This window comes from Gossypium hirsutum, chromosome D08 (genome assembly GCF_007990345.1).
Source record: "Gossypium hirsutum isolate 1008001.06 chromosome D08, Gossypium_hirsutum_v2.1, whole genome shotgun sequence".
Lineage (NCBI taxonomy): Eukaryota > Viridiplantae > Streptophyta > Magnoliopsida > Malvales > Malvaceae > Gossypium > Gossypium hirsutum.
Window position 1 is genome coordinate 10,540,514 of NC_053444.1, and position 13,373 is coordinate 10,553,886.

Genomic DNA, 13,373 nt, shown 5'->3' on the forward strand with positions numbered 1-13,373 from the left:
TAGAGGTTTAAGGGTTTGAGATTTAGGGTTTTAATGGTCATGTTAGGGTTTAATTTGGATTAATATTAGTTTTTGATTATTTTTTATGGTAAATATATATGTTCTTATATATTTGTAAAATAGATCCAAAATAAATTTAATATATTGAATATTATAATAGGTAGATCATGATCACTTTATGCATGTCGATTGATGGGTTAATTTATAATTTGAGACTTGTTAAATGATACAATTAATTATATGGCTATAGCAATACCAGATGCAAAAATATCGATACTTAAGTTCAAAAATGATAAAAACTTATATTTAGATCCATACGAAAATTTTTGTCATAAAGATAATATTGCTAGCATATTTCAACTTTGTACAACATTTTTATCTATATATAACTTGTTGTTTAATAGATTTTCACTATATTTTGTGATTATTAAAGAATATTAATTTAGGGAATTTTTTGGGTTTGGTCGGGGGGTTTAGACGGTCATGATAGGGTTTCTTAAGAGGTTAATATTAGATTGATTAATTTTTACGATAAATATATATATGTTCTTATATATTTGTAAAATAAATCCAGATCAATAAATTTAATATATTGAAGTTTAGTATAGTTTATATTATAATTAATAGATATATATATATAATAGGTGTGTGGTACTTAGATGATCATTTTATGGATGCATGTTAATTTATAATTTGAAGATTGTTAAATGATACAATTAACTAATAATAGTTGTATATTTAAAAACATTTAACCCAAATTAACGGCCATTTGATATTTTTGATATATATGGATATATATATAGTTATTAATTATTTAATTTGTATATATAGGACCAAAATAATCTTGGTATAAATAAATAAACAAATAAATAAGTAGGTAATTATGTATTTGTTAAATAAATAGGTAATTAATTATTTAAATGTAAGACACAAAAAAAGAAGAGAAATTTAGCGGCGTTTCTATATAAAAACGCCGCAAAAGGTAGCCTTTACCGGCATTTTAGTCAAAAACGCCAAAAATATTGCAATATACGACGTCGTTACGAGTTAGGGAATCAGTTTCTATTGTGGCATTTTATAGGGAAGCGCCGCTAATATTCTTGAAACCCTGTCAGAACGGCGTCGTTTCAGTTGAATGATGTACTCTATTACTGGAGTTTTTCGGGAAAACGCCGCAAATATGTCTACAATTTTGTGAAAACGTCACCATTTCTTTGTGTAATTGAAAATTTAGTGGCGTTTTTTCCCCTAGTGCCGCAAAAGGGCATGCAATAGCGGCATTTTTACGCAAAAACGCCGCAAATGTGACTTAAAATTAATTTAAACGGCGCCGTTTCTTTAAAGGCCATTTAACCCGTGTCCTCATCCTTTACAAATTTATTATCGGAAAAAAATGCATTTTCTATACCAAATTTTATAAAAAAAAAGTGTTTTTTATATAAAGAGACAAAATTTGTTGTACCAAGTTTATTATAACAAATTTCATCCATTTGTTAAGAGGACATTTGAAGCTTCATACAAAAATTTGTCATAAAGATAATATTGCTACCTTATTTCAACTTTATACAACATTTTTAACTATATATATAACTTGTTGTTTAATAGATTTCCACTATATTTTTTTATTATTAAAGAATATTTAGGGAATATTTTGGTCGATGCATGGTATTTTAAGGAGTACGGGCCGGTATATATGAATTTAAGGTTTGGTATTTATGATTTAGGAGTTAGGGGCTGGGTTATGCTTTAGAGGTTACAGACGTGAATTTAGGGGTTAGGGATAGGTTTAATTAGGGTTTAGGGGGATTTAAGGGTTAGAGAGGTTTTAGGGGTTTGGCTGGGGTTTAGGGTTTCTTAAGAGGTTAATATTAGATTGATTAATTTTGGAGGTAAATATATATGTTCTTATATATTTGTAAAATATAGATCCAGAATAAATTTAATATTAAGATAAGTTTTGAGTATAATAGGTAGATGATCACTTTATGCATGTAGCTACATAAATTGATTGGTTAATATGAAGATTACAAGGTTAATTTATAATTTGAGACTTGTTAAATGATACAATATAACTAATAATAGTTATATATTTAAAAACATTTAACCAAATTAACGGCCATTTGATATATTTTTTGATATATATGGATATATATGGATATATATATAGTTATTAATTATTTAATTTTTATATATAAGACCAAAATAATATTGGTATAAATAAATAAACTAATAAATAAGTAAGTAATTATTTATTTGTTAAATAAATTGGTAATTAATTATTTAAATGTAAGACAAAAAAATGAGAGTTTTAGCGGCGTTTCTATATAAAAACGCCGCAAAAGGTATCCTTTACCGACGTTTTAGTCAAAAACGCCACAAATATTGCAATATACGATGTCGTTACGTGTTAGGGAATCAGTAGCGGCGTTTTTCCACAAAGCGCCGCAAAACTTACATAACTTTATTTAAACGGCGCCGTTTCTTCAGAGGACAAATTAACTTAGATCTGTGTCGTCCTCCAATTACAGCAAGAGGGAAATTGCAGAGAAATTAGGAGAGAAATTTTTCAAGTGTCGAAAGGGGAGAAAACTTTTCACGAAAAATACAAAGGAAAGAAAGGTGGTCGGAGTCGATCTTGAAACAAGGTGGGCACAGCTGCGAGATTTGTCAATTGAATAGGTAAGCCGTTTCTATTCTTTTTCGATTAAATTTTTTGGGTTTTAGGTTAGTCTAAGTTATTTGGGGTTTTAGGGTTTCAATTAAACAACATTAAAAATGTGGTGAATCATTAGATAAAAGCGAAAAAAAATTTAGGGTTTCTTTCCGTGTTGCCTTGATGCGTTGTTGTTGCTTCTTCATCTCCTTCCTTAAACCCCTATCCGACCCGATTTGTGGATTTTTGGTGTCAATCGGCAAAGTCTTTTACAAATTAGAAAGTGAGGTGAGAATCTTGATTTGTGGTATCAATGTAGTAATCCGTTTTAGATTTCTTATATCTGCATTAAGTTGTTTCGATTGGTGGTTGATAAATAACTGGTGTATAGCAATGTTAATAGGAAATTGTGGATTTTGTGAGTTTCTTTGTTACTGGAGAGTTGAAACAATAACCTTGGAACAACCTCCAACTTATTCACTGCAATTGATTTGAATCGTACAATTGCTTTTTATATGTGCTGCGTTTAAATACAAAACACAATATTAAATATAGTTAACCATGATTTATTTTGAGAAATCATTATTAAAATTATGTTTTTCGTTTTGTTTTAATCATGATTTCTTTAATATCCTTGGCTATGGAGTTATTCCAGCATCCATTTAAGGGGAAATATATTATTTCTTGAATTCATTTGCATTCTATATTATTGATGGGTCCATTACTGAAACAAATTGTCAGTTAACATACTTTTTTTATGTTTAATTTAGAAGAAAATGTGATTTCTCCCGCATGATTTGGTTAGGTTAGGTTTCAACATATATTCATATATATGTTCAATTTTAAACCTCTAATATCATCTAATTCACTGTCATGTACCTTTTTACAGTAGCAAGCTGATCAGTTTTGATGATAGGTTATAAGCTGATAAATAATGTAATAGTTTTTATATGTGCTGGTTTGCACATGGATGCATTTAAGCTTATTTAAAAGAAACAATGAATATGATATGGCTTTAAATCATTTATGCATTTAGGTTTTTTTAGTTTAGCTAACTTTGTGAGTATAAACTCCTGTTTTTTTTAGTTTTTTGGCTTTAATTACTTATGTTCTTTCGGTACTAATGTATTTCTGTCTTTTTTTTCCAGGATTTGCTTCGAAATTGAGGAAATTTAAGGTATTTATTCCTATGTTTCTCTATTTAGTTTTCTTATAAAAAAAGTCAAATTGTTAAATTTTTTTTGTTATATTTTAGTTGTATAGTTTAATTATTATTTTTCATTTTTAGAAAGAAGTTTTAATTACCATTTTAGCTAAATTTGCATTTGACTTTGCAGCTTATTACATTATTTGATGTTTAAATTTAAGAATTGCTATTCGGCAAAGACAATTGTTTTAAACTATTAAAATTCGGAATACAACTCTTAAACAACTTTATATATTTGAGTAATTGAATAAATTATGGGCGAATCGTTTAATAGGTTTAGCATTTATAAATCATCGATTTCCGATATTATGTGTTGCAATTATAAATTTTACTTCAAATTAATGATTAATTATCGATCTTATATTTGCAACTTGGTTTTATGTTAATGATTAATAATCTTTTACATACAAATAAATTTGTATATTTATTTATATTTTCTATTAAAATAAAAATATACTTTTTCGAAATATATTTATTTTGTAATGGCAATTCAAAGTATTATTTCTTTAATAATAAAAATTGTTTTCATAAATATAAACAAAGTAATTATATCTTGTAATGCGAAGTCAATGTTTTTTTTTACTGACATAATTTGTTCTTTGAATTAATAAAAGCTACAAAATATATATCATATCGTAACGATCTTTGAATTATCCGGAGATTAAAGCTACAAAATTATATTTTAAATGAAATGTATTCAAAGTTATATTTTAAAACATCTTTGATATATATATTTATATACAGTTTTAATATATTTATTACAATTTTATATATATTTGAAAAATTTATCAATCATATCATAATTTACATACATAACATATATAAATTTATATATAAACTTACACAACACATAACTTACATAATAACTTACATAAGTTATATATAAACTTATATATAACTTACATACATAACTTAAATCAAAATTTATATATAAACTTACACAACACATAACTTATATAATACATAATACATAACTTACATAATATCTTACATAATATCTTACATAATAACTTACATAATAATACATACCCTACATAAACTAAATAAGTTACATAATACACAAAAACAAAAACTTACATAACTTACATAATACATAACTTACATAACCTACTTAATACATAACTTGCATAACTTACATAATACACAACTTACATGTGTAAATAATACACAACTTACATAACTTACATAATACACAACTTACATAACTTACATAATACATAACTTACATAACCTACTTAATACATAACTTGCATAACTTACATAACTTACATAATACACAACTTATATGTGTAAATAATACACAACTTACATAACTTACATACCCTACATAAATTAAATAAGTTACATAATAATACATACCCTACATAAATTAAATAAGTTACATAATACACAAAAACAAAAACTTACATAACTTACATAATACACAACTTACATAACTTATATAATACACAACTTACATAACTTACATAATACATAATTTACATAACTTACAAAAGACATAACTTACATAAGTTTCATAATACACAACTTACACAACTTACACAACTTACATAACTTACATAACTTACATAATGTATAACTTATTCCTAAATCCTAAACCTGTGCAATTTATTGTCAATGTCAGACTTCAAGAATTAAGAAATGGACCGTTCTTGGATGAATTTGTCAAGGGTAAGCGACGGTTATCGAAATGGAGTGCAGAGTTTTCTAAATTTTGCATTTCAATATGCAAGCCAAGAGAACATGATTCTTTGCCCGTGTAAGAAGTGTGTCAACATAAACTGGCATTATCGTGAGGTTGTATACGAGCATCTAATTGTTGATGGGTTTGTTCGGGGTTATAAGCAATGGTTTTTTCATAGAGAATGCCCGCCTAGTACTTCCTCTTCAAGGATGAATGTATCTTATCCTGGTACTGCTAATTACCATCAGTCTGAAAGAGGGGATGACATGGAAGGTATGTTGCAGGATGCATTTAATATACACAATCATGGTGTGCAGTCGTTCCCAGCGGATTTTGTGGCATCTGATGATTGTAATATTGGTGGAACTGCATTTACTGAACCGGGCAGTAGTGTACCTCATGAAGAGCCGAATGGAGAAGCGGCGAAGTTCTACGCGCTACTTAATGACATGAACGAAGAACTGTATGAGGGATCAAAATTTTCAAAAATGTCATTCTGTGTTCGTCTTTTTCAATTAAAATGTTTGGGAGGGTGGACCGGAAACTCATTGACAATGCTGTTAGAGTTTTTGAGAGAAATGTTTCCGTTTGCAAAAATCCCTCAGTCATGCAAAGATATTAAGAAAATGATAAAAGATTTAGGCCTTGGGTACAACAAAATCCATAGTTGCCCAAATGACTGCATGTTGTATTGGGGCGATCGAAAAAACCAACAGTGCTGTCATGTATGCGGCTAATCCCGTTGGATTAGTAGAAACACAGAAGATGGGAACGATGATGAAAATGATGCACAGTGGAGAAAGAAGCCAGTCAAGATTTTACGGTATTTTCCCCTGATACTAAGGCTTCAAAGGCTTTTTATGTCGTCGAAGACAGCGGAGTTAATGACGTGGCACCATGATGGACAAACCGATGATGGATTACTAAGGCATCCGTCAGATTCTTTAGCTTGGAAATCATTTGACAATAACTTTCCAGGCTTTGCAAGCGATCCTAGGAGTGTGAGGCTTGGGCTAGCATCTAATGGATTTAATCCTTTCAAGATCATGAGCACTGTGTACAGTACTTGGCCAGTAGTGCTTGTTCCTTACAATCTGCCTCCGTGGATTTGCATGAAGCACTCTTCCCTTATCTTATCTATGATTATCCCTGGAGAGAAAGGGCCCGGGAATGATATCGACATTTATTTACAGCCACTTATTAAAGAGTTAAAACAATTATGGGCTGGTGTCGAGACATACGATGTGCTGAGAAAGAAGAACTTTAATTTACGTGCAGCTTTGATGTGGACCATTAATGACTTTCCCGCTTATGTCAATTTATCCAGTTGGAGTACCAATGGTCGTTATGCGTGTCCTTGTTGTGCTGCACAAACATGTTCGCAATGGTTGTACAATGGGAAGAAGTTCTCTTACATGGGGCATCGTCGGTGGTTACCAGAAAATCATAGATTTAGATTTCAAAGTTCCGTATTTGACGGTACTGAAGAGTTCAGAGAAGCTCCTTCGCAGACCAGTGGCTCTGAAATCTTGTTCATGTTGGAAGATATGAATTTCATTTATGGGAAGTTGAACCAACGCCAAGCACGCAAAGAAATAGAAGATCAAATGATGAAGCTGATGATGACTCTGATGAAGAGGATGATCCTAATGAGGCGGACTTCTGGAAAAAAAAGAAGTATTTTTTTTAGTCGCCCTATTGGGAGCATCACCCTTTACGACACAATCTTGAAGTTATGCACATTGAGAAAAATGTCTGCGAGAACATTATGGGTACAATTTTGAATGTCGATGGAAAATCAAAAGACAATCTTCAGAGTCGACTTGATTTAGTCCAAATGGGAATTCGACCTGATCTTCATCCCAATCCACTTCCGAATGGGAAATATCGGTTGCCACCTTCTATTTTCTCAATGTCCAAGACGGAGAAAGAACTGTTTTGCATGGTGTTGAAGGATATAAAGGTTCTAGATGCTTATGCATCAAATATATCTTGATGTGTTAGTGTTAAAGATCGAAGATTATATTCGCTAAAATCACATGACTATCACATCTTGATGCAAGATTTACTGCCAGTTGCTCTACGATATTGTATGTCCAAGAAGGTGACGTCTTGTATAATTGAACTATCCAATATAATGAAAGCCATTTGTGGCAAAGTTTTGGATGTTCAAGAACTTCAGAAGGTACAGGATCGAGCCGCTTTGACTTTATGCAACATGGAGAAAATCTTCCCACCTCCTTCTTCACCATTATGGTTCACTTGATAATCCATCTCCCGCACGAAGCAATTCTTGGTGGACCCATTTTCTATCGATGGATGTATCCCATAGAAAGATGTTAATTAAAATTTTTAAAATTTTCCTTCATCCACCTCTATGCCTTTAGTTACAACTTTTGATAATGTTGTATATTATGTTTAGGTTCCTATCCAAATTAAAGTCTTACTGCCGTAACAAGTGATATCCAGAAGGATCGATTGCTGAAGGCTACTTGGCAGAGGAATGTATGACATTCTGCTCAAAATATTTGGAAGATATTGAAACAAGGTTGAACAGACCAAATAGGAATGCTGGACTCGCGGACCATAACTTAGCCGATACTTATTTGTTCCAAAGTTTTGGAGAACCAATCGGCAAAGTTGAAATTGCAGAATTAGATCATTTATCGTGGGTACAAGCACATCGATATGTTCTGTTTCACCACGAATCATTGGAACCTTTACGGAAGTAAGTTCTACAAATTTGATAAATATTTATCAAACTAATAATTGTTTATCTTCTAACAAAGTGAACATTTTTTTAACATAGTGAGTACAAACAAATATTGAGATCTCGTTCGCGCTCCGAAGAACACAACATCGAGATATCAATAAGTTGTTTACAGAATCTTTTTATGAATGGTTAAGCCAAACGGTATGCAGTTGGAGCTTCCGCTTACAAATAATAATGTTTTTTCATAACATTTTTAATTACTCAGTTTACTTTCCATTCAATAGGTTTGGAGTGGGAAGAACGTAGACGACGAAGTTAAATGGCTCTCCCAAGGTCCAAATCGAGTGGTTAAAAGATATAGTGCGTTCCTTATCAACGGATTCAGATTTCATACAAAATATCGCGAGAGGTTGAGGAGAACGCAAAATTGTGGAATAGTTGTTAATTCTGCAATTACAAGTTATGCTAGTGCTAGGGACAACAATTCTGTCGAGGGAAATGTGGAATATTTCGGACATCTTACTGACATAATTGAGTTGGATTACTATGGAAAATGGAAAGTTGTCTTATTTCGAGGTGATTGGGCCGATGTTAATACAACTCATGGAATTAAGCAAGATCAATTTGGTTTTACAATGGTGGACTTTGACCGATTGATTCACACAGGACAACAACTGATAGATGAGTCGTATGTATTCTCATCTCAAGTCAAACAAGTTTTTTACTCAAAAGATCCAACTGATGAGGGTTGGTACGTTGTACTCCGTAACATCCCTAGAGACTTGTTTGACATGGGCAGTGGAAGTAGAGATAACATCGACGACAGATCAGAAACTTTGCCCTTTTCAGAACAAAACTTAAACGATAATATCCTTAGTACTAGTGCACAATTTCAATGGGTTCGTCAGGATACGGATGAAGATATTTACGAATAATGATGTAGTAAGATTTTACGATTGTTTAATTATATGTAATATCATAATTTAAATCTTGGTCTTATTATATATTTCAACTATTTTATATGTGTTGTTATTGTTGTAATTAGTTATTAAGTTTACTTACATTTTATGTGTATTGCAGATAAAATGCCTAGAAGAAAAATTCTAAGGGAAAGCATTGTTCAAAATGATCCAAACTCGACAGAAACAAATAGTACTGAACAACAGACAGCAATTGGATCTTCGAATGTTCCGATTACACCTGAGGATCCTACGAAAGTTCAAAGTAATTTTACATTTAATTTACATGCGTGTTGACTTCTAATTGATTTATTTTTCAAATTCTTATATTATAATATACCATTTGTAGCTGAAAATGGTGGGACGCGCAGAGGTCGAGGACGTACGCTACTTAGAGAGTTATACGAGTTAGATCCAGTCGAGCGTGTCAAGGTATGCAGAAACAGTTTTGGTCAGCCTGTTGGATCAGAAGCTCGACTTTTTGCAATATACATGGGCATTTTAGCACGAAATGCGAATATGTTGCCTATCAACTACTAGTCATGGCGTCAAATGCCCGATAGTAACAAAAACCAAGCCCTCGATAATATTAAGGTAACAAAATGTTAATGTCATCTGTAATGCTTGGGAAATAGTTTCATTTATATTTACTTTATTAACTTGTGTTTTTTGTAGGCGAGGTTTGCTTTAGAGGTCTTGGATGCTTATGTAAAGAAGGCATTGGGAAAAAGATGGAGAGACAATAAAAGTACTTTGAAGAAAAATTATTATAAGACAAAAACAACCTTCGATGAGAAATTACAAAATGTCTCACCGGGTATGTTGAGGTACCAATGGGAAGATGCGGTTAGATTTTGGCATTCGAACAAAGGCGAGGTACGACGTACTTCCAAACTATTGTAATTATTTTGGTTTATAGTATTTACTATTTACATACTAAAAATTTTATAACGTAGGATCGTGAACGAGTTGGAAAAAGCAGCCGGGAGCAACAAAAATTCACTCACACAGTCGGGTCGAGAAGTTTTGCATGTGTAGCTGAGGCGGAGGTATTTTTAATTTTTTAATATTCTCAAATATGTATAACTTTCTATTAAATAATATTTTTACTACTATATTGTAGGAACGGTCGTCCGGTCAAAAAGTTGGACGCCTTCAACTTTTTGAAATTACACATAAGAAGAAAGATGGATCTGCTATGACTCCTAAAGCTGGTGAAATTATGGTACGTTTACTTAATACGATTTGACTTGTTTTAGTTATTTATAATGTTTATTTTCTAATGGTTTAATTTATTGTTTGTAATGCGACTATTGTTATATTGCATTTGTTTTTTTAATATATATTGCGTTCCTAACTATGTGATTTATTTATTAGGAAAAACTAAAGGATAAAAATACGGAGTACGAAGCGATTGCTTCTAGTGATAGTTCTGTTCACCTTGAAGACATTGATAACCGGATTATTACTGAAGTTTTGGGTCCTGAAAGGTATGGTCGGGTTCGATTTCAAGGATATTTTATCAGCCCAACCCAATTTTTTGGATCCAGCTCGCACCAATACATGGCTTCGGGGAGTCAATCTCAAGCTGAAGTTCAGAGGTTAAAAGACCAAATGGCTCAGATGCAAGCTACCACATTTGAGGTTCAAAGGAAATATGAAGAACTTCAGCAACAACTTAAAACAGAGGCGGCAGCGAGGGAAGCAGAGGCTGTAGCGAGAGAAACAGAGGCCGTAGCGAGAGAAGCAACGAGAGAAGCAGAGGTTCAAAAGAAATATGAACAACTACAGCTACGACTTCAAGCAGATGCGGCATCGAGAGAAGCAGAGCAGAGCAAAAAGTACGACGAACTTCAACAGCAACTTCAGATTATGATGAAGATGTTTCAGCAGTCGCAACTTCTGCCGTCATAGTGTATATTGCATAAATATTTTTATCATTTTAACTTTTAACGTTTTTGTAAAGAAAATTATGAATTCACTTTTATTTATTGATGTTAATATTATTTTAGTCATTTAATTTGAAATATTATATAAATTTATTGTTTTTGGTTAGTTTAGATCTGGTTGCTTTTGATTTCACTACACCAATATAGGCTTTTAGCGGCAGTTTTAGCGGCGTTTAGATGAAAAACACCGCTAAAGTTAGATCATTAGCGGCGCAAAACGAAAAACGCCGCTGAAAATAAGCATTAGTGGCGTTTTACTGAAAGCGCCGCAAAAACCAAAGACAAACGACACCGTTTCTGAGTTTTTAGGGATTTAGCGACGTTTTTAATCAAGCGCCACTAATTTTCCTAAGACAAACGGTGCCGTTTCCGTAGTTTTTGGGATTTAGCGGCGTTTTTGGAAAAGCGCCGCTAAAAAACCTAAGCCAAACTGTGTCGTTTTCCAAGCTTTCGTGGAATTAGCGGCGCTTTTACGATAGCGCCGCTAATGTTCAGGGCTTTAGCGGCGTTTTTGGAGAAGCGCCGCAAAAAACATATGTCCAACGGCACCGTTTTCATATCTTTTGAGGCCTTAGCGGCGTTTTTAGTGAAGCGCCGCTAATGGTTGGGGTTGCCAAACGGCACCGTTTTCTTAACTTTCAGTGGCTTTAGCGGCGTTTTCAAATGAAGCGCCGCTAATGATTCCTTTAGCGACGTTTTTAGAGAAGTGCCGCAAGAAAACTAAGCCGAACGGTGCCATTTTTGGAGCTTTTTGGGGATTTAGCGGCGTTTTTTGGGAAGCGCCGCTAATGCTCAAGGGTTTAAAATATTTTAAAAAATTCGTTAAAAAATGGAAAAATTAAAATACTATTATTTAAAATAATTTTAAAGTTTTTTGGATACATTATTGAATTTTTTAGATTATATATTAAATAATTTCTTATATAATCGTAAAAGATCATAGTATTAATTTTAAAATATTGAATTAATTATCTCTATAGTATACGGTTTAGAGTGTAAGGTACGTCTTGGGTATGGATTTAGGGTTTGGGATTTAAAGTTTAGGGTTAGGTGTCATGCTTTAGGAGTTAGGGGTTAAGGGATTTAGGGGTTACGATTAGGGTTTCAACGCATCAAATAAGTGTTGAGCAAAATCCATCGTTTTATTTTAGGTTTTAGGGTTTAAAATTTAAGATTTAATATCTACTATTTAGGTTTAGGATTTATGATATACTGTTTATTAATTTGGGTTAAGTGTTTATGTGTTAGAGATTGAGTTTGGGGTTTAAGGTTTGAGTTTAGGGTTTTAGCTAGGGTTTTAGTTTGGAAATTGAAGAACATTTGGTTTTTACTCGGATTCATGCCATTTTGTACTATAGCCATATATATAATATAATAATATAAAATATATGTCTTGTACTACACTAACACTGGCCATACGAATTCCCAAAAATATGGTTTAGGTTTATGGTTTAGGGTTTACAGTTTAGAGTTTAGAGTTTTAGGTTTGGGGTTTAGGATTTAAGATTTAAGGTTTATGGTATATATATTGACGGTCAGATTTTGGGGTTTGGTTTGTTGGGTTTAGAGGTTAGATTTTTAGAATATAAATGTAAATAAGATAAATATAAAATATTAATTCAAAAAATATATATATCAAAATAGGTTAAATCCCAAAAGCGTACATGAAGAACAGTTTAATGTTCAATTGTATACATGAACTTTAGTTTAATCTAAATATTGTAAAATATTAACACAATTAATATTGATATATTAATTAACATCATTTTTCATTTATATATTGCATACATAAATATTTATATTTATTCAATATAAAAATATATTGATGTAAATTTTTTTTTAAAACTGCATTATTCTCCCAATTTCTATTAATTAATAATTTCATTTTATAAATTTTGTTTTAATTTTGGATCAAATTGAATTCAATCTTGGAGAAGGCATTAGCGGCGCTTCAGAAAAAACGCCGCTAAAGGTCATATATTACCGGCGTTTTGTGAAGAAACGCCGCAAATTTCCTTTAACTGTGACAAAGACGGTGCCGTTTTGTTGTTTTCTTTTAGTGGCGCATTTAAAAAACCCAGCTAAAAGTGATATATTACCGGCGTTTTACGAAGAATCGCCACAAATTGCCTTTAATTGTGACAAAGACGGTGTCGTTTTGTTGTCTTCTTTTAGTGGCGCATTATAAAAACGCCACAAATTCGCAAA